The following is a 25,896-nucleotide window of genomic DNA, read 5'->3' on the forward strand; positions in this document are numbered from 1 at the left end:
GTATCAGAAGACTCTAAGAAAGGCATAGTGCACTCTTTCCCAGCACATTTATCAATGAACAGTCAATAATTACATAGTACAGAATTTCAAATACTTATCAACATACTAAATCACATGTCTGTCTTAACCTCATTTTATTATTGCCCATCCATAACTTTCTGAAGAGAATGGCAAACTTAGTGCCTCATATTCCTGTGGAAGTTGAAAAATACTTACTTCTTCACCACTATTTGTGGTGAAAAAATTAAAAGTCTAAGGACGCACTCACATGACATCTCTGATGTTGAAGGTTGTTAATCTCCTTGGTACACGACTGTATCATTTACTGAAAGCCCCCTGTGGCCCCCAATCAAAACAAACTCTTATTTGCTTCTTCTGCAAAACCCCAGTTTGTCTGATACATCTGCTATGTTCTGTACATTTCTATTGGATAAAAGATCATTCCATAACAAATAATATTCCTGATACTATGTGTTTTAAAAATAATTTTAAAAAAATCAATATTTATATCCCCAGCTTCATCCAACAGGTTTCACATTATTTTTAATTCTATTCCTCACCAACCAGTAGAACAACAGGGGCTAGTGTTACACACCTGATATCAAACTTTATCGCAAGCTACATGACTCATGCCCAGTAAACAGATCAATTGAAAGGTATTACAAAATGTAAAACATATTTGGTTTGCAAAATCACTTCAGTTGTGGCGCCCTCTTGTAAAGCTATCTGTAGGGAGTGAAAACAGTAGTCTTGAATTAGCATGCTTTTTCTCAGCATTCATTTACAATACACTTCTATGACTAATTTGCCTCATTAATTAATTCTTTGTGTCCCATCAACACTAGCTTCTTGTATGGCCCTTACCATAGCATATTCTGCAAAGTCTGAGAGTTCTCATAACATTTCTTTGTGTGCCATGCTCTGTAAAAAAGCCCTCTAGCTTACCGCTTAGATTTTTCGGTCTCTGACTCTGCTATATCCTTTTCCGTATATTTTCTTCAACACTTCAGAAATCACTGTCCTAAGCAACATTAAACCAAATTCGTACCCATGACAGTTGTCTCAGGCATGCATAGTAGTAAATGTGATTGCTTTCTGTATCATCTTATACCCTTAGCTTGGGAAATGATTACTTATAAAAATCTCTTTAATATAAGAATATTTAATGTAATATGACCCTCTGTTTAACACAAACGGGAATTCCTACTGCTCCTGAGACACTTGAGCCTCATGAATTGACAATTTTTAAGCCACAATTATTTTAGCATTTGATGAAAATTTAATACCTTAGTTTATCACAGGTATTGCAAGTCTATGAAAGCAATCCCAACTCCCACATTTTGCATTCGCGGTAAAGACAGAACGGCTTTTCTGGTTCCTTAATCTGACAGAGGTACAACAGCGCACCCAATCTGTAAATGGTAGAATACACAAGTGAAGCTTGGTCCATAGGGATCCCAGAAGTGGCAAAATAGCATTTTGGAAAGACCCACAGCGTCATTCAAACGCAACTGGTAATGATCTGCCAGGGCTTGAGCAGTGTTGGGCTTTGGGTCAATAACATAAGGGAGAAAGAAAAGGCAAAACAAGAGCTAAATATAGGCATAACTATAACAAATTAAAAAAAACATGATAAAACAGGCTTGGTGATTTCACATGGCCATATTACCAACAGACTTTCTGATCTGTACCACTTTAAAAAAAAAGAAAGAAAGAAAGAAAGAAAGAAAGAAAAACCCCACACCTTCCTAAAACTCTCTTGGAAAGTGCTGAGAAGTCCTTTAAAATATATGTGCATAATATGGCACAAAATATTCCCAGTAGATGGTCATATAACCATTTGGGTGGCCTCTTTCCTAAATGTTCTGTAGACCAAATAGAAGACACCAGAGGAACACAAATTTAAATAGGAACCCTGATTTCAATACACACTCTCAAAAAGTAAGCCTGTAAAAATTTTATTGTGCTAAAAATTGACAAAGATCTGATATCCACTGTTTCTTCATTCTCTGTCTGGAACAAATGGGCACTGACTAGACTCTAAGAATGCAAAGCTTTTTGATGGAAACCCAGAGATTTCCCACTGGTCTTCTCTGATCTTCTACTTTGTACTTGAAGGAAAAGGGTCTGCTTTTCAAAATGAGGACATGAGGAAATTTCAAGTTTTCTCTTTATTCAGAATTCTCCAAATTTCTCTTTAGGCAGCTTAATCTTCTGTCATCTAGTCCTTCAGACTCTTTGGACAGCCTGTCATTTTCTAACAGAAACTGAAAAAAAAGAGAATTTAAATAACCCAAATTTCTGAAGGACAGAAAGAACATGCTTTCAGTTCCATCACTATATTCTACTCCAGACAGAAGCCCTGAAAATCTTCTTGACATACTTCTCATCTTTGAGGACAATGAGCTTTTGGTGGTCAGGCACCATCCAGGCACATAACACTCCCCAGAAAGTCCAATTCTTATTTAGAATGAGCAAGGAGTTCAAGATGGGAGTAAAGGATCAAGCTAAAAGGTGAAAAGTCCAGTTTGATTCAAATTTCTCTATATGATTTCAGTCTGCCATGGGTATCAGGTACAGAGACTGAAGCCATAAACTTTCAGAACATCAAAACTGGTCACCACACCACAAATTATTTCTAAGCTAATAAAAAATTCCTCCTCAGTTTCAAGGATCTTCAGAAAAAACAACCAACTCTTTCAAGAAAATGACTGTCCATCTGTAAGAAACAGTCTTGGCAAATTTGTTTTTATTTGCTATTTTACAAACAGTAACAGCACCATAGCGCTCCATGCTTTCACACAGATTTGCACATGTAGCCTGAAACAAGGAATAAATACAATTCTGGAAAAACATGCCATAGAATCATTCAGACTTGAACCAAGAATGGTGAAAAAGAGGGAAGTAGTTATATTCTCCCAAGTGCAACAGAGCAATTTGCTTCAGCCACAAGTCAAGCTTCAAGCTTTTTTCATTTGGAATGCTAAACAAACACAGGAGAAAAATATGAAAATAAAATCTTCCAGGTTTTCTTAGGATATAGTAATAATTTCCTCAACACCAGCAAGGGAAGTGAAAGTAGAATGTAATTTAGTCTTATAGTAAAGGTGTAAGACCACATCCTCAGCTAGTATAAATCAGCATCTTCCAAAATACTTTTCTGACTAGGTCACTCACTCTTCATCATTTGGAGCAATGTCCAAAGACAGTACAGCAGAAAGTGCATTTTTCTCCAAGCTGTTTATCTGTGAATAGCTCAGACACATTCCCCTTCTTATTCTCTTGGCTCTCCTTGTGCAGCTACCTATTCTTTTTTTCAGAGATTGACCCCTGACTAAGAGGGCAGCTGTCTGAGCCTGTGGAAGTGCACCAGTAAAGTAGTCCTGGGAGAAGAGCCCAACATGAAATTCAGGTGGTGGAGGAAGCTATAAACCAGGAAACAGAAGGGAGCTGTTCTCAGGCCCCAGCCTTTTTTAGAAAACTGTTCCAAGATTTTTCAAATTCTGACAGTTACAGTGACCAAAAAAAAACCCTAAAAAACAAGTGAAAGTGTGAAATAGTGCTTACTTTTTATCTTAATCTCTTTGAATAATATCCGGTGATAAACAGAAAAAGAAAGAAAAAATCCACCATGTGTCTGACTTCGTAATTAGCTCCAATTCTATTTAAAGAAACTGATTAACAAAGATGCAGCCTTCAAAGAATTTTAAGGTTGAAATTGGTGCTAGTTCTGAGCGTTATTTACTATTCTCCTTTTTCATTTACAAATGTTTATTGTTGTCTCTTCATGTGTTCTCAGCATGAGCTCTCTTCTGGGTTGCCCAAAAATTAATGAAAGCAAAAAAGCATATTTAAGAGCAGTTCCTTTGGGGAATGTCAATCACAGTTACATTTTAACAAAACTTGCAGAAAGGCAAATAGTTACTACAAATTTTAGCATAATCCAGAGTAGACATGCACTTCTAAAACAACAAAAAGTCCTGTGAGCTGCCCCCAAATGCTCATGATATAAATTAGATAAGGAAGAATAGGGAAAGGTAGGCAATTAAATTTGTTCTCTATTATTCTCTAAGCATGGGACTAATTCAGTTTTCTGAGGAGTTAAACAAGTTTCTTGTTCTAAATGAGACAACAGAAGGCTATTTGTTAAGTGATAACAATACTTAGCAGTACATTTTGTTTGTTGGCAGTGCTGAATACACAGAAAAGAATATTTAAACACTATAGAATAGAGGTAATAATGGAGTTTTTATAACAGAGGTTTAGCCCACTATGCTGTCGGATTCATATAACAGTGAAGCGTTGGTTCAGCAAGAGATTTTAATCAAATAGATAAATAGAACAAAACCAATTTAACATTGTATGCCCATTCTGGGTGAAAACTGTTGGTTTATGTAGTTTCAGTAGTTAGTGGGGAGATTCCAGTCCCTAGTAAAGAGAGAGGTAGTCAGAGTTAATAATAATCTCTCACTGTACAGATTTGCTAGGCTGAATTGTTTTTCTTACCCAAGAAACATGTCAGATCACACATTCATAACAATTCAATATTTTTATTCATATTTCTGAGAGCACTCTTAAGGCATAAACATTGTTCTGTAACTATTTTCTGTAACTGACTGAAGAGTGAAAGGTAAAAGAGAGGAAGGAGTTACTTTCATTTGAAATACCAAAAAAATCCAGACACGAGAACATTCAATATCTACATACGGAAAGGAAGACACAAGGTTCAACCCTAGCAGTGATTCCGTTTTATAGAATAATGAACACCAAAAATTCAGAAATTTTCCACAAAGTGCAATTATTGTTTTCGACCTAGTTTAATCTGGAGTCTGGGTTTTGCAACAAGCCACCTGACATGCTGCCCAGAACGAAGGGTCCTGGAAGCCCCAGCTGTCTCTGTTGCTGAAGAACTGAGGACTGAACAACTCAAAGGATGCAGAATACGGCTTCCCACCAGCCTGCCAGCGAGGCTGCCAAGGAGCTGGGGAGAGGAGCTGGCAGAAATTCTGGTTTCTCCCAGCAGAATCCAGATATCAAACCTTGTCTGGCTTCTAGCAGTACATGGAAAGTTCTGTCAAAAAAAATCCTGACAAAAATTGAAAAGATTTTTTCATTACCTCGGTGAACACGCAAATCCCAACAAAAAGTTGAGAAAGTCTAATGAAGCCTTGAGTACACCCAGACCTCACTGAGGATGTGAAAACAAGCCAAGGAGCCCACAAGAACATACACCTTTTTAGTACTTCTGCACAATACACTGCAGTAGGAAACTCTCCCCTCAAGAACTTCGCAATATCACTTTCCACCTGGATCAGCCTTTCAGCAGTTATGCTGAACAAAACTCAGACACTCTTCCTTCTGCCTTCCTTGGCCTCACATCTTCTGAATGCCATGTCTGATAGTGCACGCCATTCCTACAAAGAAAAAGTCACTGTAGGAGCAGAGTAACGGTTGCACTGGACAAAACCTGCCTGTGTCATAGAAAGCTCTTACAAGGAATAAGCACTGCAGGGGAAAAAAAGGGAGAGAGTGAAAGGAAGTCTGAAAGAGACAGTGAATGAAGAAAGAAAACAAGTGCTACCCAGTTCTGGCAAAGTCAGAATAAACATACTTTAACTTTAAATATTACACATCAAATAAAATCTTTCCCTTATCCCATTAAAAATATACAAGGAATTTTTGTTCCCATTTTAAACTGAGAACCCTAAAAAGATAACCTATATTGAAATGGAGTGTTAGACCATAAAAGAAATTGAAACATACAGGGAAGATTCTGAGGCTAGCTGACGAGATCAGGAATGAGTAATACTTTGTCACAGATCACTTCTTTGATCACTTCAAATGAAACCAGAGGAACTAATAGCAGCCAGATTTAGTGCTGTGGTTTCTCCTGTCCTTGCCCTTTTTTTCTTTGTTTTTCCCTTTTTTTCCCTCCAATGTTATTTTACCTTTATTTCTGACCCAAAGAAATTTATGGCAGTGAGCTAAATTCATCCATCATAAATGTCCTCACAACAGATAGCCTGATTTATAAAAAGATTTTTTCTACTGTGTACAAGGCCTGAAAGGACAGGTCAAATAAACCCCACCTAATAGTATTCAACAGTAAAACTGTTAAAATAAGAATAAATGCTGTTATTCACTATTAGACTACAGCTAGGGGCACAGCAAGCTAATTGCTTCATTACAATGGACAGATTAGATTATTAAGAGTGAAATGATTATCAAGTGCACAGTCATGGGGTCATACTGGATTCTTCATTTCTCCTGGAGGCACAGTTGTACTGATGGCAAAGAGTGTTTTTAAAACCTTAAGTATCCAGGAGGCTGCACTTTTTCTTTTCAAATGAGGACACTGTCACTCTGATTCATGCTTTAATCATTTCCTGATCAGACTACTTCAACTTTTTCTAACGAGGATAAGAAAACATAACTTGTATAAATTCAGCAACCTCTCTGTCAAACAAGAATAACCTGGGTGAAGACACCTCACCACAAACTCTATGGTTAAAAACATCACTGCAGGCCAAACTGCAGATTTTGCTCTATAGATACTGCTATACTACGCAGACGGTAGATACTACAGTGCAATACACTCTGCTGGTAACGGAATTCAGGATAGGACCTCGGGTGAACCTAAACAAATCTTTCATTGTGCATCAGGACCCAGAGAGCCTCACGTCTGAATCATCCAAACCAGCTATTTTTTTATAGTATGCCATGGCTCTCACCTGATGCACACGGCGATGCTTCCTTTTTGTGGAAACCAGGGCACAGGGAAACGGGAGAAAACTGGTACACACTTTAATTTTGTCCTATTATGGAGTAAAACCTCGAAGTTGAGTTGCACACCTGGATCCAGAGAACTGGGACATGTACCAAGCTGCGGATACCAGGAAATGCATTCCGAGAAACTCTTGGATTCTCAGTATTGAGAATTGCATTCTCAATTTGGAACACAAGTTTTGCAACTATTTATTTTCAACTACAAGACTGAGCTCAAATTCATATGCCCCTTAAAATGAATGGCCTGCCTTCCCATTGAAAACTTTTTGCAATAATGACATCCTTCCTCAAGGACAGAAAATAACAGAAGCAGAAAGAGAGAGACAGAGATGAACACACTAAGATACGAGTCTCGTGGATGATGTGCGTTTGCTCTATTTTTACTAAAAGCTCAGAGAAAGGAACAAAACCTACTTGTGCTGCTTCAGGGGCAGCATTTGTTCAAGGCTGTGAAAATGTATTTTGGGAGTGCAAGGGGATAATCTAAGTCAGATTTGTTCTTTTTTCTAACCACCTCCTTCTTTGTGAGAGTGCAGACAATCCCCAAACTTGCTAACAAATGTTAAGGTCAGCTCCCTCTCCACCTCTGCTCAGGAAACACCCACATAGCTGCTGGAGACGGAGAGTAGCAGGCCTCCTTCCTGGCCCTGAAAAGAGCTTTGTATCCCTCTTCAGCACGTACTCAGGAACAGGACTGGGTGATTTCACTGTATGTTCAGCATTTTAGTGTCAGTCTTACAGGCGCCTTGACTCAATCCATCCATCTTCTGACGAATGTAGATCAATCTGCTCTAACTAAAACTGGATAAAACAGCTTATTAAAATAAGAAAACAGGGGAAAACAAAACTAGTGTAGAAATGCAGACTACAACTTAATTTAAGTGTGTCTGACAGATTGAGAGAGCACAAGTAGGTTGTAGCAAAGCAAGAAAGTGAGTAAGCAAATGAACAGAAACTGATAGCATCCAGGCTCTTGCATTTCGACTGGCATGGCTGTCTGTCACAAGCAAATTAAAAACAGCACTTCAGTTTGAAATGGTGCAGCTGACAGCACAGAAAAAACCTTCAGCTATCAAACGCCAACTGTTAGAAATAACATTAATTAAATACGCCCTTTTCAAATTTCTGTACTTTGATTCTTACTTGACTAAACTGGATAAATTTAACTACAGACAAGAGTTAATTTTGTTAGTACCCATGAAGATGTAGTCCTTTAGCAACAGACATATAGGGATTTGCCACCAAAAAGAGCTAAAAGAAAGATACCGGGATAAAGATAATTCAAGACAGTAAGACAACTATTTTTATGTATTATCTACGACAGATAAAATAGTGCTAAAATGTTTTATAGTGTAACACAGACAGTAAAAAGCTTTCAATCAGAAAGATCTTCTTAATGAGACGCCAAAAGATATTGACTTGTTATTGCTTATTTTTCAAAAATTTACATTTTTCACAAAAATCATAAATACACACATACAGAGGACATTTTAGATTTTTAATATTAGACAAATGCATGCATAATTTCTACTTTGCACGTTATTAATTAAACAGCTTTCTTTTAGCTTTAAATCAGAATTATTCTTCAAATATTTTTAGATTCCAGAAAAATTTGTATAAAGACTGATTCAAGTAACTCAAATAATGAGCCTGCTCTTACAGGCTAGTTAACTGGCTGTAAAAAAGAGAACGAGAACCACTGAAAGCCCTGTTGTCCTCCCTTTATCTACTGCAAACAAATAAAAACCTAAAGCTGTATCTATATACAAGATGATGTCATAAGTGTAGATATCAAGTTGCAATTTCCTTCAACTTCCTTACTTTTTATTTTCATAAGCACAATACTTGCTACACATGCAATTATTCTTGAACTTTAACCCCAAAGCTTTATCGTATTTGTGGAACGTACACTAGTTTCACAGTTTATTAAAATGCTAACCTTTATACTGCGCATATTCCACAAACTGACTTTACACAAAAATATCTGGAGGTAGCAGAGTAGCCAAAGATGCGCAAGATTAACAAAGTATTTAAAATTAAAAAAAAAGGAAAGGAAAAAACTCTAGAAGCAACAGTGAACACAAGGAAGTGCCAACACTACAAGACTTGCTAATTTCTTCATTACTTTGTAAGTTCATTTTTAATAGGTACAGTGAATAGCTTGATTAATTTCAATATTTATAAAGGATAACCATCATTTTACTCGCTTGCTAGGGCATTCTGGGCAAACTGACTCACTTTTCTGTATCTATTTTACAGATTTTATCCACTTATCTACATCTAGTGGAACACTAGACATGATGTTTATCCATTTCAAGAAGGAAAAACATCATCAATCTTTGAAGAAATCACAAGCAAACACCTTACTGTGTAAGAATAACAAAGACATCAGCAAAATATTAGCAGCCAATCTACAATCCGTGTTTTCAATACACACACCTCCAGCTCAAGCAGTATTAACAGTAAACCTAAGAAAATTCAGAAGCCTGTACAGTGATTATGACAATACGATAAGGGTCCTCTGTATCAAGTGAGAATGGAAGAAGTCTTACGAGACCAAAGAATACAATTCCAACACGACACAATAGGGTTTTGTTTGTTTCAAGATTTCCCCAGGATGGGCACTACACCTCACGTCAGACTGCTGTTCTCTCTGCTCTTCCACAGGCAGCAACGTCAGTCCAGGTACTACAAATTCACTGCTTAAATTCTACAGGAGAGGAGCGAGGCTGTCTGCAGTCTCTCACTCCCGCATGGCCATTATAGGTTTCGACATAAATGATGAGGAATAATGGGCCTAATTTTTTTTCTTTGACAATAAGATTAAATCAGAAGTGATCTAATGACATCAGTAGACTTATAACAGAATAAAAGAATGCAAGTTAAACCAAAATCAGGCTCAATCATTTTATTATGGAAACAAAATTTTCAGGAAAGCATCACAAAAAAGCGATAAAGCGTTTTATTTGCCAGTCATATGGCCTAACACAAGTATTTTCTTACAAGCTCCATCCATAAAAAATGAGTTGGTGAAAGTGTATAATTTAAAATTAATCTGTATTAAAATCTATAGGACTGACAGATTTAAATGTCCATCTCCCAGAACACTTTTATATATAAAATGGATATAAAACTACAAAATTGGAAAATCCTATCTTCTATAACCTAAATGTAAGTAAAATTAAAAATATTAAACTAGCACTTATATAATTTAAAACATACTTGGAGCACTGGAAGAAATATATTATTTCTGGGATGGAAAAAAGTCATCTTTAAGAGGCACATGCCCTCTATAATATCTTCCTTTTTTTCACAATAATTCCATTATCATCTCAGATAGATCTCTATTGAAGTTCCATCCTCATTTTCTACAGAAAGAAACATCTCATATAAGTGCATCTTCTTTACATACAGCATTAGGAGGAAAGACCTTTTAGTATTTCATTTTACAGTAATACCAGCATTAGAGCCAGCAGTACAAACCAGTAATGGATTCACTGTAATCCAGTCAGACACTGGACATTTGTTAAACCAGCCACTGAGACAGTCTGAATATTAACCTGTGAAAAAGTAAAAGCTTACTATACCCTCCAGAAATTTGTGTCTGATATTTATAGAAAAAATGTTCAAAAGGAAGTTAGTTTTAATAAAATTGCTGGCTTCTGAGTGAATATGACATTTTAAAAATGTATAATTTATTCATATTTTGGGGCAGCAAATCGTTCCAGAAGAGTAGGCTTTGATTCTGAAAGGAAGACCATCACACACATTTGGGGGTATAACACGTTAACATTAAAGTATTGCTTCTGTGGTAATTTTTACCAGCATTCTAGAGGGGAGGCATAAGAGAGGGGACAGCTGGTTTATTTTTCAATAAAATGCAGATCAAAGATGTCTGTTATAGCAATCTAAGAGGAAACAAAACTCCAACATTTTCTAACCAATAGTAGAGTGTAGCTCCTAATGAATACTGGGCTAATATTAGCAACCAAGTAGTACAAAATATGTGAATATTTAATAGTCCTACATAATAGTCCTAGCCCTAATAGATTTATTTCTCTTCTGAAAGAATGAAATGCCCCGCTAAATATAGCATTGCTTAAAAATAAGACGGCTAGGTAGGCATTCAGAAAATTGCTACTAGCATGGTAATATTTTTAATTGCTATATTTCTCAGTCATTTTTTCAAAAAATTCAATTAAGTCAATGAGGCTACATATCAGATGCACAAGTTTGCAAGTCTATAACTTAACAGAAACAATTACTTTTATTATAATTAGAAAAAAATTAAATGCTTTGATGCAAGGTCTACCTTTTTCTTGTGTGTTGGCATACACGGTAGCAATGATAAGTTCACACTTTGCATTTCTCTGTGTAGTCTTACAAATTTTCAGGAGTTCATGAGTTCATGACCCTACCATATTGAAATTCAATATAATTGTTGTCATCTATGGGATTCACTATTTAAAATGATCTTTTAATAAGATATTAAATTACAACGAAATTATTGATATGTCCTCTTTTTTAAAATACCCATGTAGTCTGTATTTCAAGTAAATTGCAAACAAACTTAGAGCCAAAGCCATCACATAATTTGAACAATCAGAATATCTTATCTCCATACAAAAGCTGAAATACTAGGGGCAAAGCAGCTCTCCCGTTATTGTACACAATAAAAAGAGTGTCCGGTCACCTGTGAAAATATAAGAGCTTGTGTGTGCAGCAATTACAACTAGGGCCTTTGCTACACATCTTTCATTATTTACGTCCCAGATCACATTGGAAAATACAACACACAGCTTTCGAGAGCCCATTCACTTAGCCAGCTTCATCTAAGATATTTCCTCTGCCCTTTCTTTCCACGTCCTATGAGCTGAACAAACTTATTCCATTATGTCAGAAAATCAGAGTTGTAAAACTGTCTGAGGAAAAAAAACGTGCATATGCTGTTTGATATGGAGACACAAAACCTAGTTCTATCTGAACTAACACTAGTAATGGTCTTCCAACTTATTCAACAGCAAAATTTTATGAGCATTTTCTTTGTTTTCTTCACAAGAAAAGCTCCGAACACTAATTTTGGCTGCATTGACTCACAGACCTCAAACGGCACCTTCAAAACCAGAAATTATTTCATATGCGTTGACTGCTGCTTTTCTCAATGACTGCAACATAACCAGGTATTGCAGACTGTGGAAATAATGGTGGAATAAGTCCATTGATCCCAGAAACTCCAGAAGTACTGTACCTGATCTCTCTCAGCCCTTCAGTTGCGCTAGTTCAGCAGCTTGCAGGACTGTGTGGTAAACCAGATCAGTTCCTTTTTGTAGCTTAAAAAAAACCATGTTGTGCTGAAATGGTGAAGGGGAAAATACTTTTCATTAGCTTAACTTGCCTGAAGCAGTTTCACTAGGCAGTTCAGCAGACACTTGCACCAGAGCCATGATGGAGCCACGGAGGCAGGAAGGAGCAGCTGGGCTGGCGATGGAGCTGCCTGCGCTGAACTGACAGCAGAGAACTGCCTGGGGTTCCAGAGCTGAATTTAGGCCCTCAGAGCTGCCTTCTGGAGAAGCCTTTCTTTCTCATGCTGTGCTGATTCCACAGAGAACCCAGGAAGAGTGGTGTCACTAGGCTCAAGTTAGCCTTTGTAAATGTATTTGCAAAATACTGTGGTGGGTTGACCTTGGCTGCCTGCCAGACACTCACTCCCCAAGTCACTCTCTCATTCCCCTTCCTCAGCTGGACAGGGCAGAAAATAAAGTGGAAAAGCTCATGGGTCAAGATAAGGACACGGAGATCACTCACCAGTTACCATCACGAGAAAAACAGACTCCACTTTGGGAAGATTATTTCAAATTATTGCAAATTAATAACAGGGTAGGACAATGGACCTAAAAACAAAGCTAAAAACACCTTCCCCCCCATCCCTTCTTTCTTCCCAGGCTCAGCTTCCCTCCTGGATCTTCTGCCTCCACCCTCCAAGCAGTGCAGGTGGATGGAGAATGGGCATTGTGGTCAGTCTATAACACTTCATCTCCACCACTCCTTCCTCCTTACACTTTTCCCCTGCTCCAGCATGGGGTCCTTCCCATGGGATACAGTCCTTAATGAACTGCTCCAACATGGCTCCTTCCTATGGGCTGCACCTCATCAAGAACTGTTTCAGCATGGGTCCTTTCCATGGGGTGCAGTCCTTCAGGAACGGACTGCTCCGGCAGACGTCCCCCCACAGGCCACAGGTCCTGCCAGGAGCCTGCTCCAGCACGGGCTCCCCACGAGGTCACAACTTACTTCAGAGCACATCACCTGCTCCAGCATGGGGTCCTCCACAGGCTGCAGCTGGGCATCTGCTCCACCATGGACCTCCCTGGGCTGCAGGGGGACAGCCTGCCTCACCATGGTCTTCACCAGGGGCTGCAGGGGAATCTCTGTTCCGGCGCCTGGAGCATCTCCTCCCCCTCCTTCTGCACTGACCTGGGGGTCTGCAGGGTTGTTTCTCCCACATTCTTCTCATGCCCCTCTCTCACAGCTGCTACGCAGCATTTTTTATCTTCCTTTCAGCATGTTATTGCAGAGATGCCACCATGGTCACTGATGGGCTCAGCTTTGGCCAGCGGTGCGCCCATTTGGGAGCCATTTGGGAGTTTCAGCACCAGCTCTGCCTGACATAAGGGCAGCTCCTGGTGTCTTCTCACAGAAGCCATCCCTGCAACGCTCCCCCACCCCCAGCACCCAGACACGTAAACCCAATACAAATACTTACTCCATACCAAAAAAGAAGTGATAAAATTTTTAGTTAGGAATCTAGTCAGTTACCTGTTTCCCTATAAATACTTATGTATGCAATACGAGCCTAATTATAAATTAAAAGGTGAAGAATAATCAGGTTGATGGGCAAAAGTTCAGTCACAATCCTCTCCTCCCTTTGTTTCACACACAGAGAAATTTTTTGAAGAAAAACTTCATTAAACTGAAACTAAGGCTAGAATACGTTTCACTAATGTAAGTATAGAAACTATTATGCAGATGTTTAAACCATCCCTAAAAAAGATACTAATGATGACCAAACATATTAAGAAATGGAAATGCACAGCAGAGCTCTTGTATAAACCTCCTTCCACATCAGGATAATACCATTCAGTAACTTTATAAATACTGAATAAAAGTTATTTATGTCCCAAGATAGAAGATATTTAATGGCAATTTCCCTCTTTTAACACAAGACACCATCTTTGTTGTGGGCAGCTTTACTGAACACCCAGCAGTGCCAATGGGAGGACGGAGCTCTTTTAAAATAGGTCATCATTATTAAGGAAGTGCTTAGTCTTACTTGTGTTAGGAACAGCAGTCCCTTTGAAAGACAAATTTGTCATGAATTACTATAATAAAACACTTCTAAGCCCTTGGCAGAGAAAAACCTTGTGGCTATGAAGAATGACAAAAAATGCTACCAATTCTAAACTACTTTTTCTTGTTTAACCTAAGAAAAAAATTATTTTAATAGTAAAAACAATAAATATACAACAGTACCTTTATTTATTTAATGACCTACTGAATTATTGAATTTTAGTGGTAAACTTTCAGGAAATCCTTTCTTATTAAAAGAGTAAACAGTGTAACTTGCGAAGCATATTGTATATTCTTTATATGCACAATGGTTAAAAACTGAAAAAAAACCACCTAAACTGATTATTAACTATTGAACCATGACTCAACTTCCATAGTGAAACTCCAGTTTCAGTGAATGCTTTTTTTAAATTATTTTAAAGTGTTATTAAGGCAAAATTATAAAGTATTAAAAAAGGCACTATTTCAACCCATATTCCCTTTAATTAATGAATCTCTTACTTGTAAATAACTGGTCCTACTGAGTTAAGAAATAGTTGTTTATGTCTGAGAAGTTAGATTGGGGCACAAGCGTCGGTGTGATCATGGCCTAACCCTACAATGATTATCACTCTTGTTTGTGCAGGGCAAATATGATCATTCATACTAATAGTTAAAAATCTAAATGTTTGTTTTGTCTTTCTGCAAATCAAAGCTTCTTTCATACAAGAGAATATCTGTGTTATAAAGACTTTTCAAACATATAACTCAGAACAAATTTTAGACAAGAACACTCGGTAAATTCTGCAGAAGACATGTTCATATAAACACTACAAAGTAGCTAAAAACACCTTCCAACCATGCCTACATAAATTCAAAATATATAAATGTACATCAGTGCTCAGCTATAGTCCATTAAATTTCATTCATCTCTGGCCACCTGCATGTTCAGATATCAAGCAGACAGAAGAGTTCAATGCTTTCAAATACCAGTACTTTCTCTGTACTCTACTCTGAAAATACCTGTCTTGGCTCAGTGCCTTCACAGCACCCTCTACAGCATTTTTTCAGATAAACCATACACAGGGCAGGAAAAAATACATTTGGATTTTCTGACACATATTCTTAAACATGGAGGACACAATTTTTAAAAATAAATGTGGACACTAGGTAAAAATACAATTTCCTTTCAATGATATTGGGGTTTTTCTTAACTTTCCAACCTGCTAACTTTTGAATTTCCCTGGCATTTTGGTAAAGTTCAGCAGAATAATTAAAATCACTGCTTCACTTGAAATGTCTTCTGATGGGATATATATTAACATGGAAGTAATATCAGCATTTGAGAAATATTTCCCATTCAGTTAAATTTAGCTCCTCAAACCTACCACTTATATGTAAATCAGACTATCAGCAAAGCATCCACAGGCATAATTTTACAACCAATCCTCAAAGCCAATAAATTATTAAAAATCAGAACAGGAAGCTTCATTCTATTCATAAATTAAAATTAAGTTCTTGTTTTTAAATAGTTCATATTGTTTACTGTGATATTTCATATCTGTAATGCTACAAGTAGTTTGAAAAAAGATTTTCCTGAAGCATTTTCACTTTAGTACAAAACACGTGTTCAATAAAAGTATAATCCTCAGCCTTCTAAACGTGACAGTGATGCTATTTTCTAGCTGTTAGATAATACATGGTTCAGCTGTCACTTGCAGTGCAGCACTCGGTTACACAGAATGAAATGCATCATAATCGCAATGACTAACCAAATTAATGAAAGCATGCTGAATCAAAACCCATGTTCCCAAACTGTCTTAGGGCCTGATTCAGCAAAAATATATTTGATTTCTATACCACACAACATCTTCCGCAGATACCTGTTTATCCAGGCTTTTAAAGCAAGAAAGTGCTGAATTCAGAATGCATAGCAATTCAATAGTATGTTTTTAACAGACTACTATCAAAAGTGACCTATCAACTTGTAAATACACAGTAGCTAAATAAATACTGTTAAAGCAATGGCTAACTGGCAGAAAAGAAGAAATTTAAAGCATAGAAGATATTCAAAGCATATGTTGAAATCTAACTTCCGTCGATGCATAGCAAAAGAGAGATAGTGTGTGAGTTACGAAAAGAAATCATCAATTTAAATTGAGTTTATAGAGTTTTCTTTGGGTCTTAATGCTACACTGTTTTAAGTTTACAAGTAGTAGACAAATCCAGTGTTTGTAACTTCTCATCTAGCAATCAGACTAGCTTCAGCTATGAGATTCTATCTTCTGACTTAAAATACCCACTAACAATTCTTACTGGTGAATGGCATGTAGATTTTCTTTGCAATGTACTTTTGTTGATAGGTATGCTTAATCCCACATGCTGGAAAGATCTTGTATTCCAAGGACTTCTTTTAGAACTCATTCTTCAAAGACTTTCTGAATTTAGTATAAAAGATATACCAAATCCTAAGAATAACCTTGGACTAGAAGGGAAACATACTCAGGTTCCCAGCAGTGAGTCTCAAATAGTAAAGATATGGATAAATGAGCATGCCCTAATTAATAATTGATTGAAATATAAGCAAAAGACGCAGATTGACAAACAGGCTTCTAAAGAAATCTAAAGAACTGTAAAAGTCAGTGCCAGTAGGGAAAGTGGCTATGACAGTCTTGTAAGACCAAATAGTGAAGAGTTACTCTCAAAGGCGGAACTCTGAGGGTGAGATTCAGCTTACCTAGCTCAAGATGTCTGCAAGGTAGACCTCTACATCTGACACAATCACTTTATCTTCTTTTTAAGTCCATAGCCAGAAATAGGCTCTGCAATTCATTCAGCCTATTTGGAGTGTCTAATTTAAGATGAGATGGATCACATCCTAAAGGCACCTCTTTATTTCCATTTGCTTTAAACTGAATCCAAGTGATTTCAGATGTAGATGTCCTACACTGTAGACATTCACATCTGGTCAGAAGAACCCCAGAGATTCTCTGGGCTAAATCCTTAACCCAAGCTCTAAATGTTCTAAGACAGGAATGAAAAAGATACCAAAACCAAGGCAATCATTTTCATTAACCAAGCAGTTCTATGAGTGCTGAACCTAAAGAAGTCTGATTTCGTGAGGACTCACAGCTCATGATTGATTTATTTTGATGTCTATGGTTGATTCTCCCCTATGAGGACTCCTTGATATGCAACATGGCATGAGCAGACTTTTCCACAGTCAAGAGGTTGGACAATCCCTTTCTACTACCCACCTACTTACTAGACTCTTAGTAATTAAGTATCTTTGGGACCTCAACTTTTTTGTCAAATTTGCTGTAAGTCAGCCAACAGCTTCCATGGACTGAGTAAATATAGCAGAGGACATAACTGTTACCCTTACAATAGTGTAGCAGTTGTGTCTTTCCAAGGAGGTGCCAGACCTGTGTTGTAGACCCTCTCAGCTTAAGGAGATTTGAACACAGCTCTCTCTTCCCTAACAAACAAGCTATGGGCAAAACTGGAATAAAATTATTCTGCACCCTACCAGTGAAGTTTTGCAACTGTGCAAGGAATGTAAATGTATGGACAAGCAAGAGAAAGTCTGAATAGCTCTGTGATTAGGATACTTTCTAGAGGCAAATCCTTGTTCTTGCTCCAAGGGCTGTTTGTGCATTTTATTTAAGCACTCTAATGCAAAATTCATATGAGGCATCTGATACAGACAGAATACAACTCAACGGGGATGAAGACAAACACTATGCATAGCTGAAGTAATCAACTTCAAAATATAAAATGAGGACTGATTGATTCAACAGCAGTTCTGCAGAAAAGTGTGTTGAAGGTATAGTAGTAGATCACAAGTGAGTCCATAATGCTACATCACGACAGAAAACCCAAACACACATGACACTGACTGTACAAGGAAAGTGTTCTGTACAAGACAAAGGGTGTTATCTTTGTGGTCTCCCCATACATTTTTATTTGGAATACTGTGTCTGGTTTTGGACACTGTATTTCAAAAAAGATCAGTTAGAAAGTATATAAAGAACAGCAACAAAAATGGTCAAAAGTCCAGAAAATATGACCTGTTGAGTCTACAGAAAGCAAATGATGAGAATCTACAGGAGGAGATATGATCACATTTATGAAATGTATAAAAAAGCTTGTTGCAAATGGAAAAGTAACAGACTGCTCTGCATTTCCATTGAGGACAGAGTAAGTAGCAAATGGCAGGAAAGAGATTTAGGTTTAACAGTAGGGGAAAAAAATCTAATGGTAAGGATAATGACTCTGAGTAACTGAGACAAATTACCTAGGGAGTTCAAGGAATCTCCATCCCTGGTTAGGTCAGTAGTTGGATTCATTGTTCTCATACTTTTCACTAGTAAACTATAATTTGAAAAAACTGTAAGTTTCATACTGGATTCAAGAGCTTTACCCTAAGATCTGTTTGGCCCACTCCTCACTTTCTGCTATGTAGGCAGCACAGCTCTTGCAGAGCTGATTAGCTCAAATTCTGTGTGTCATCTGTTATGTGCCCTTGCCTCGGCCATGAAGCCTATTTATTTCACTGGCTAGGTGGGCCCTCACAGTTGGGAATCGCTAGATTAGACAAATAAGTGTCAGGAATTGCTCTTATAGTTGGTCATACCTCGAGGCAAAGGATTAATTGGAAAACCTCTTGAGGTCCAAACCAGCCCTATTTTCTATTATTCTACGTGTTATCTGGGCTTTAAACAGCTTTAAAAGCATTACTCCTCACTCATCCTTCCTGTAAAGAGAAAAATGTATAAATGCAACAAGAGTTAGAGTAACAGTATATGGAAAAAGATTCCTTGCTGACACACTGGAGTACTCATTTCTGAAAAGTTATTCGAAAGATGGTTGCAAAACATTTTCAAAAAAAGGCTGACTGCTTCTAACTCACAATTTTATTTAAAGGTCAAAACATTTGATGTGCCTCATATGCTTAAGATAATACACATTCTAAAGAAAGACTGCCCTCACAAATACATAGAACCAAAATGCCATGTTATACCAAATACCTAGTAATGGTATATGACCTGTGAGATATTCTATGTACAAATACAATATAATATTTGCTACAAGAAACCATTCACCTTAAAAACAGTAATGTTAATAAAGAAATGGTAAGTTATCAGGAAGCATTTAAACACCTTCACATGAGATTTAAGAAGAAAGAACCAACCCCATAGAGACAGTAAAAAGAAAATAACTTTTTTATAGTTTATTTGAAATTTAAAGATTTTCCTTGTGAATTTTCTAAGTAGAAGCACTCGGACTGTTTTGAAACACAAGTTCAGCTCTCACTAACTCCTGCTAGAATAAAGAGGATGTCTCACTATGGTTTTATTAAAAGAGTTTATAGTCTAAATCAAAGATATTCTTTAGGCTTTCACATCAAAACTTCAAAACTCCAAAAGATACCTAAAGTAGACTATTATAAACTCCTATCCTATCAAAATGCATTAATTTAATTTCATTTTATCAAAATGCAACTAAGATCACCCTGCAAACATATTTAGGCAGGGAAATGTGATGAAAGCTGGTATTTGAATTCAAGACTATAAAAGAACAGCCTTCCACCTTCAATGAAAACAGCAGACAACAGTATAAATTACTTTGAACTCTTACTCTCCAAAACCAGTATGTACTAACTTCTTAAATGCACTACTACTCGCCTATACAATCTTCTACCATTACATTAACTCATATAATCTCAGTCCTCACTGATTCCTTCACAGCTTCAAGACAATACCTTGGAGAAACAACATGAGGAAACAGTCAAACATAATATCATGCAGAAGCAGCTTTTCAGCACAGCACTGATTCTGTGGTTTTCTTTTATCGCCAGAAGTTTAACAAATCATGAGGTGCAGTTGCTGGAGTTTACTGAGTTTACAAAAGCACTACCAGATTAGATGTAAACTGTTCTTATTACTGAAGTATAATATGCCCTCAACAGACAGTTATACTTCAAGGACATAACAGTTCCTCCCATTACACCACATATAGTCCTGCAAAAGAGACAAAGTCTAAACTCAGTAAGCATTGAAAACAATGTGGTTTGATTTGAACTTAAATTTTCTAACATGAATTCATTTGCTTGAAAGACAACTGGTTTTGAATGCCATTTTTAAACAATTAGTATTTAAAGAGATTCTTCCTGCTTATGAGTCTAAATTAAGAAGACTCACTGTTGTCCACTTTTAAAGACATTAGGTTGTCTATGATAACTTGTAGCTATTAACCATGATATAGTAAGACTTATGATTAAGACAGCCCACATGACCTAATCTTAACTCAAAAAATCATCCCCACCTCAAAGCTCATTGTTAAGGTGTAATATCTGTTGCAGTCAAACAAGTATAACTCATAACTCATCATTTCTTGAGTTCTTTTGGGTTTTATTTCCCGAAGTTCCTGTCAAAAAAAGCCATCAGAGAAGATGTTCAGAAAAAAGGAAAGGTGGCAACACACAAAAAACACTTTCTTGGAAAAGGTAGACCTAATGGACTCAGAAACTTTCACAGCCTTCTGACTGACTGTCAATACAACAGTAAAACTTTAAGGAAGCCAGTAAAGCAGAGGGTTGAGAGGTGGCATTCAGGTGAAGAAAATTCTCAAGACTGTCAAGTCTACCTTTCAGATGAAAACTGAACATTTATATACTAATTTCTCAATGGCTAATTTCTCATTCCAGTGGATTAAATTTCAAAGTTCAAACCATTATATTACTTTTTTCCTCCTTATTATGGAACTTCGAATATGCTACAAGTATTTTAAAACTTCATTGGCAGGGTAGAAACACATTTTATATCAGTTCTGTAGTAACGTATCACTCCTGTGTATTTTTGCACTTACAATATATACACTAATTAAACTGTTGTTTCAATGGAAAAATCAATTATTTGACATTCTCAGTTATTTAGACATTACCCAGCTCACAGATGCATGCAGACAAAAGCCAGAATGGACCATTCAGCCCCCTAACCTCACTTCCAGAGACCACTGAATTTCACCCAGTCACCCACCACTTTCTAGGATACAGTTCCAGCACCTTAAAGTATGATCTACACTCTCGTCTTTAAGAGGCAAAATTAAATGTTTTTTTTCTTTTTGTTTCAAAGAACGCAAAAGCAGATTTATTTGACAAGATTCCAGAAAGCACCTACTGGCTGGTGTTAAATATCTATTTTTTGGCTTCTTTGTTAACTAAATCCTGTATCAACTTTTCTATTTTTTGGCCCCACATGATGTCAAGCCTTTCTACATCCAACCCATCCTGCTTGAACTTTTTGAATGAGGGAACATCAGCACCATTGCAGTCTTCTGAAATTTTACTCAACATTGACATTAGCAATCCCAGTAATTAGTGTAACTGCCAGTCTGTATAATATCCAAATACATTCTGCTTAGTCACTAAGAGGAAGTACTACTGCTCTTATTTGTAGACAGTACCCAGAAGTGTGCTAGATGCTTTAGAGGACAGTTGTAAACTCTGGGTCTTCTTGAAGAGCAAATGGTACAAGCCATAACATCCTGACGAGTATTATTTAGAGTATAAAATGCCCAAGCATGTGGTAAGGGAGAAAACTAAGGAATAATGACAATTTTGAGAGGCCCAAAAAGCAGTACAAATTGTTAAAACAAAAGAAAGGGGAGATGATAAAGAATATTGGGAGGGAGCAGAGAATGAGGTAGCAGGAAGGGAAGAGGGCAGGGCAGGGCAGAGGCAACTATCTTCCTCAACTATATATTTTTGTATAACTTCCACTATCACTTATTTTACACTGCATAAAGTTATTACTTTTAAAGTCGCCTTGACAGTATTTTATTTTATAATAAATAGAAACAAGAGCAAAATGATGAGTGGTGTAGCGATGGACTGTTCTGATCAGCACTCCAGATTCAGATAAAATGCAGTGTAGCTGTGGAAGCATAACTTGAACAACTAACATTGCCTGGAGTCCTAGTTTACTATCTAGCCAAAAGCAAACCTTTTTGCATTACCCTATAAACTTTGGAAATTCCCATATACATATCTCTGTTCTCCAAAAACAAAACCAATAATCACCACCTGCTTCTCTTTCATTCCTCCAGCCCTGAAATCCAAATCTTAAACAAACAATACTTTTAAAGCAGTTTAAATCAGAGTTGATTATTTATAAAGCAGGATAATTATTTATAAAGCAGTATAATAGCTTTGTGAGGTGGACATTTACACTGCTATGACTCACAGCTATCAATCTATTGCTTCCTCTCCCCCAGGCCCAGTATCCCGCCCCACATCTCACTCACCCCCAGTGCCATCCAGAGCCCACACAGCCTAGCTTCTTTGAGGTCTGCTTGTCAGAGATTTTTGTTTCAGTCAGTGTAGCTACCCAATTTTTACCACGGCTGTAAAATCACCGACACAGCAATTGAGCACACGCAAGCCTGCAGTGAGTCGTACCTTCCTAAAGCTTACTCTGGACTTGCCAGTGGTGGCTAACAGACAACCACCATTCTCTAGCTAGGCCACCGTGTTTCCACCTGTCTTCTTCCCCTGGATAAAACAGATGACAATGCCAGCTGATTTCAGACACATACACATACGAAAGAGATCTTTTATAAGGACCTCATGGTAAACCTGCGATGCTTTGCAAATATATGAAAAGCTGGGTGATTTCATAATGAAATTTCTCTTCAGAAAACTTGTCTTCTACTGGGCCAAACTGTCCATACCCATGAAAAGTTGAAATGCATCTATTTTCAGAGCTGCGAGTCTGATTTTACAAGGACAGCATTTCGTCTTTAGAATAGCTAGGCAAAGGAGCAGGAAGCTCATGATACTGCAAGTAGGAAAGCGTATATGCACATCACATAGGCTGAAACATAAGTCTTTACAAATAATGTCATCTTCTACAAATCTTTTTTCTGTGTGCATCCTCTCAAGCCAGTCCTTTGATAGAGAAATAAAGCACGAATGAAAAGTAAAAAAGCACAAGACTGATCCCATAAATCAATCCATAAGGAGGAAACGTGCTATCTAAAATCTGTTAGAAAGCTTACACACACAAAACTAGAATTTACAAGAGGAAGGATGTGCATAATGTAAAGGAAAAACCATTATCAAAAGTTCTATCCTATATCCAAGAGAGTAAAACAGCCACAAAGATAAAAGTTGAAAACATGTAAATATTCCTGTAACAGAAGGACTTAGACCCAGTGTGCAGACATAAATTCATTTTCTCTGAGTGTCATGCATTTTGCGTATTAAATATTATGCAAAATATATGTTCGATAACCTTGCCAAGAAGGCACTTTCTTAGTACATGACATGCAAAATGCACTCTAAGGGTCCCAAAAATTCCAGAAGAGAGACAGTCAAAGCAGCAGAGTTTGCTGCCCATCCTCCTTTTTAAAGCAGAAGCTCCGCCACAGGAACACAGTGCACAACTGTAGCTAGGCGTATTTCTCAGACCAAACCAGGCCAAAGGAGAGAGCAAATCTGGAAAGCTTCTGCTTTCCATGCCATCATGTTCCAGCAAATCCTGGCAAGAATTCATGCTGACCTGTTCACTATTAGTTGCTACAGATTACAACTCACTACCATCTGCATTTCCTTTCCCCAAAAAGAGTAAAACAAGCATAAGGAGAAGAAGTTATGTATCTATTTTAAATCCACACATATTTACCCCAGGGAGTGAAAGGAAAAGAAGAAATAGTCCACATTACAGATGTGAGTCACACTACTTAATGCACTTTTGGAAGATACTCAAATACCACAATGATGGGCACAGCATAAGAATTTGAAAAGCACAAAATAGAGATAGAATGCAGAAAGGAAGTAGAGCCCAGGGACTAGCCATTCATACTGACACTCAGTCACCATAAATTATCAAAAAAAATTAGAGGAAATCCACGCTTGCCGCTTTCTACAACATTTGAACAGTTCTTCTGAAAATATCTCTAAATGTCAACTCTTGTTTTCAGCATCTTTTTTTATCCTCCCATATTTCTCCACGGAATGAAATGACACAATTTTATTGCTTAGTCAGACAAAAATACCTTCCACTTCAAAAGGAGCTTGCCTTCGAGGAGAATTACACTTGAACAAAGACTGCAGGATTTAGCTCTATATTTATTTCTATGCAATAACAGTAGTTCATTCATATAAATGGGGGGGGGGGGGTTCTTTCTTCTTCTTTCTCTTCGCTTGACAGAAGGAAAACATCTGTCAAGAGAATTAAACTCAGTAATAGTTCCCTAAAAATGCAGAACAAGCTCTGGTATGACTTTGGTGGAGGGTTGTGCTTAATAAATCTGTAGATATTTCCAGAGTAAACATGTACTTGATGGTTCAAGGAGCCACTTCACTTTAAGAAAAATGAAACTGGTGAGTTATTCATCTGACACCAGATCACTTCTCAGTATCCTGTAAAACATTGTGGGCCATCTATCCAAATTCCACTGACAACAGCATTTTCCTGAGAGAGCTGTTCTAGGCTATCCTCTGTGTATAAACTTTATGCCATACCATTTCCCTCACGGCTTACACAGAACTCAAGAGGAAGCTTTAGTGAGACACAATGAGAAACTAAACCCCACATGAAGTTTATAGTTTATCTTTACATTTGATGAAGACCTTTCTTTTGTCCATGTCTGCTTCCAAGATTCTGAAGATTACAAATGAAAACAGTTCTGTTTCATTTCTTAAGTTGGTTTTACCTGGTGATTACTTGAGAACAGTTTATTCTTCATTTGTAAGCTTAACAGTTCAAGCTGACCCTGGTATCATACTGAAATCATACTTTATAATGGATCATAAGTATTATCACCTGCAACAAGAGTTGCCAGGAGCCATCTTTAAAACTATAATGCTATTGTTATAGCTTTAAACCGCAACTTGAATAATTTTCCATTTCCTTCTTTGTTAATGATTTTTAAGAGGGCAGAAATTTTAGACAAAAATTTGCATTTATTTTGATATGCCACGCAATTTAGCAATGTAAAGGAGCCTAAATTGCTTTAAAATAAAAGTATCACAATAGCAAGCAAACTGTATAGCATGAGACCGAAAGGCGGTGATAAAACCAGGTACGGCACTTTATTTCCAGTGCTTACATTACACTGATACTCTTCAAAATATTCACCCAATAAAAAAGTCTTTTTTAAACAGACATTGAAATGTTTTTAGATCACCTCACAGTTCAGCAGCTGTCACACAAACGATACCTGAAGTTTTCGTTACGACGCTCACAATAATGCAATGAACCTTGGAAACAGACTTCCAAAGCCAGCAACTAAAGCCCAGAAGACAGTTTCCGGGTACTGAGTGTGAAGGGCCAGCTGCAGCTAACACGTCCAGGACACAACACTCATTTTGGTGTAAAAAACCCACTCAGTGCTTCAGCTTCGCCGCACCCGTAAAAGTCATGCCCGCGAGAGTAGTAGCGCTGCTTGTTTTTAAGCCCTTAGAAGCCAGCGTGATTACTCCGCTACGGAGGGAGAACAGTTTTCTTCAGTTCGCTCGGTGCCTGCCAGCCAGCCTAGGGAAGGTCACGACCCACGCCGCTCGGGAAAGCAGGACCCCCCGCGCCGCCGCCAGCACCGGTTCCCCCGCTGGGCCGGGGCAGAGCGCAAGGGGAAAGCTCACGCTTCCCCGCCCGACCCCCACCCCGCGCTGCACGCCGCGCCCGGGCAGCAGCGGCAGGACGGGACCCCGCGCTGCCGAGCCGGGGACGCCCAGCCCCGCCTGGGGCTGCCGGGGTGGCGCCGCCCCGGACAGCTCCC

The 25,896-nt window shown here is 37.8% G+C and overlaps 1 protein-coding gene across 2 annotated transcripts in view; it reads right to left on the bottom strand.

Annotated features, from left to right (window-relative positions):
• The window catches only part of RIMS2 (regulating synaptic membrane exocytosis 2), a 487,588-nt gene that overhangs the window by 461,302 nt on the left and 390 nt on the right, over window positions 1-25,896 (bottom strand). The window lies entirely within an intron of this gene.

The sequence above is a fragment of the Haliaeetus leucocephalus genome, unplaced genomic scaffold (genome assembly GCF_000737465.1).
Source record: "Haliaeetus leucocephalus isolate CR32 unplaced genomic scaffold, Haliaeetus_leucocephalus-4.0 Scaffold555, whole genome shotgun sequence".
NCBI classification, from domain to species: domain Eukaryota; kingdom Metazoa; phylum Chordata; class Aves; order Accipitriformes; family Accipitridae; genus Haliaeetus; species Haliaeetus leucocephalus.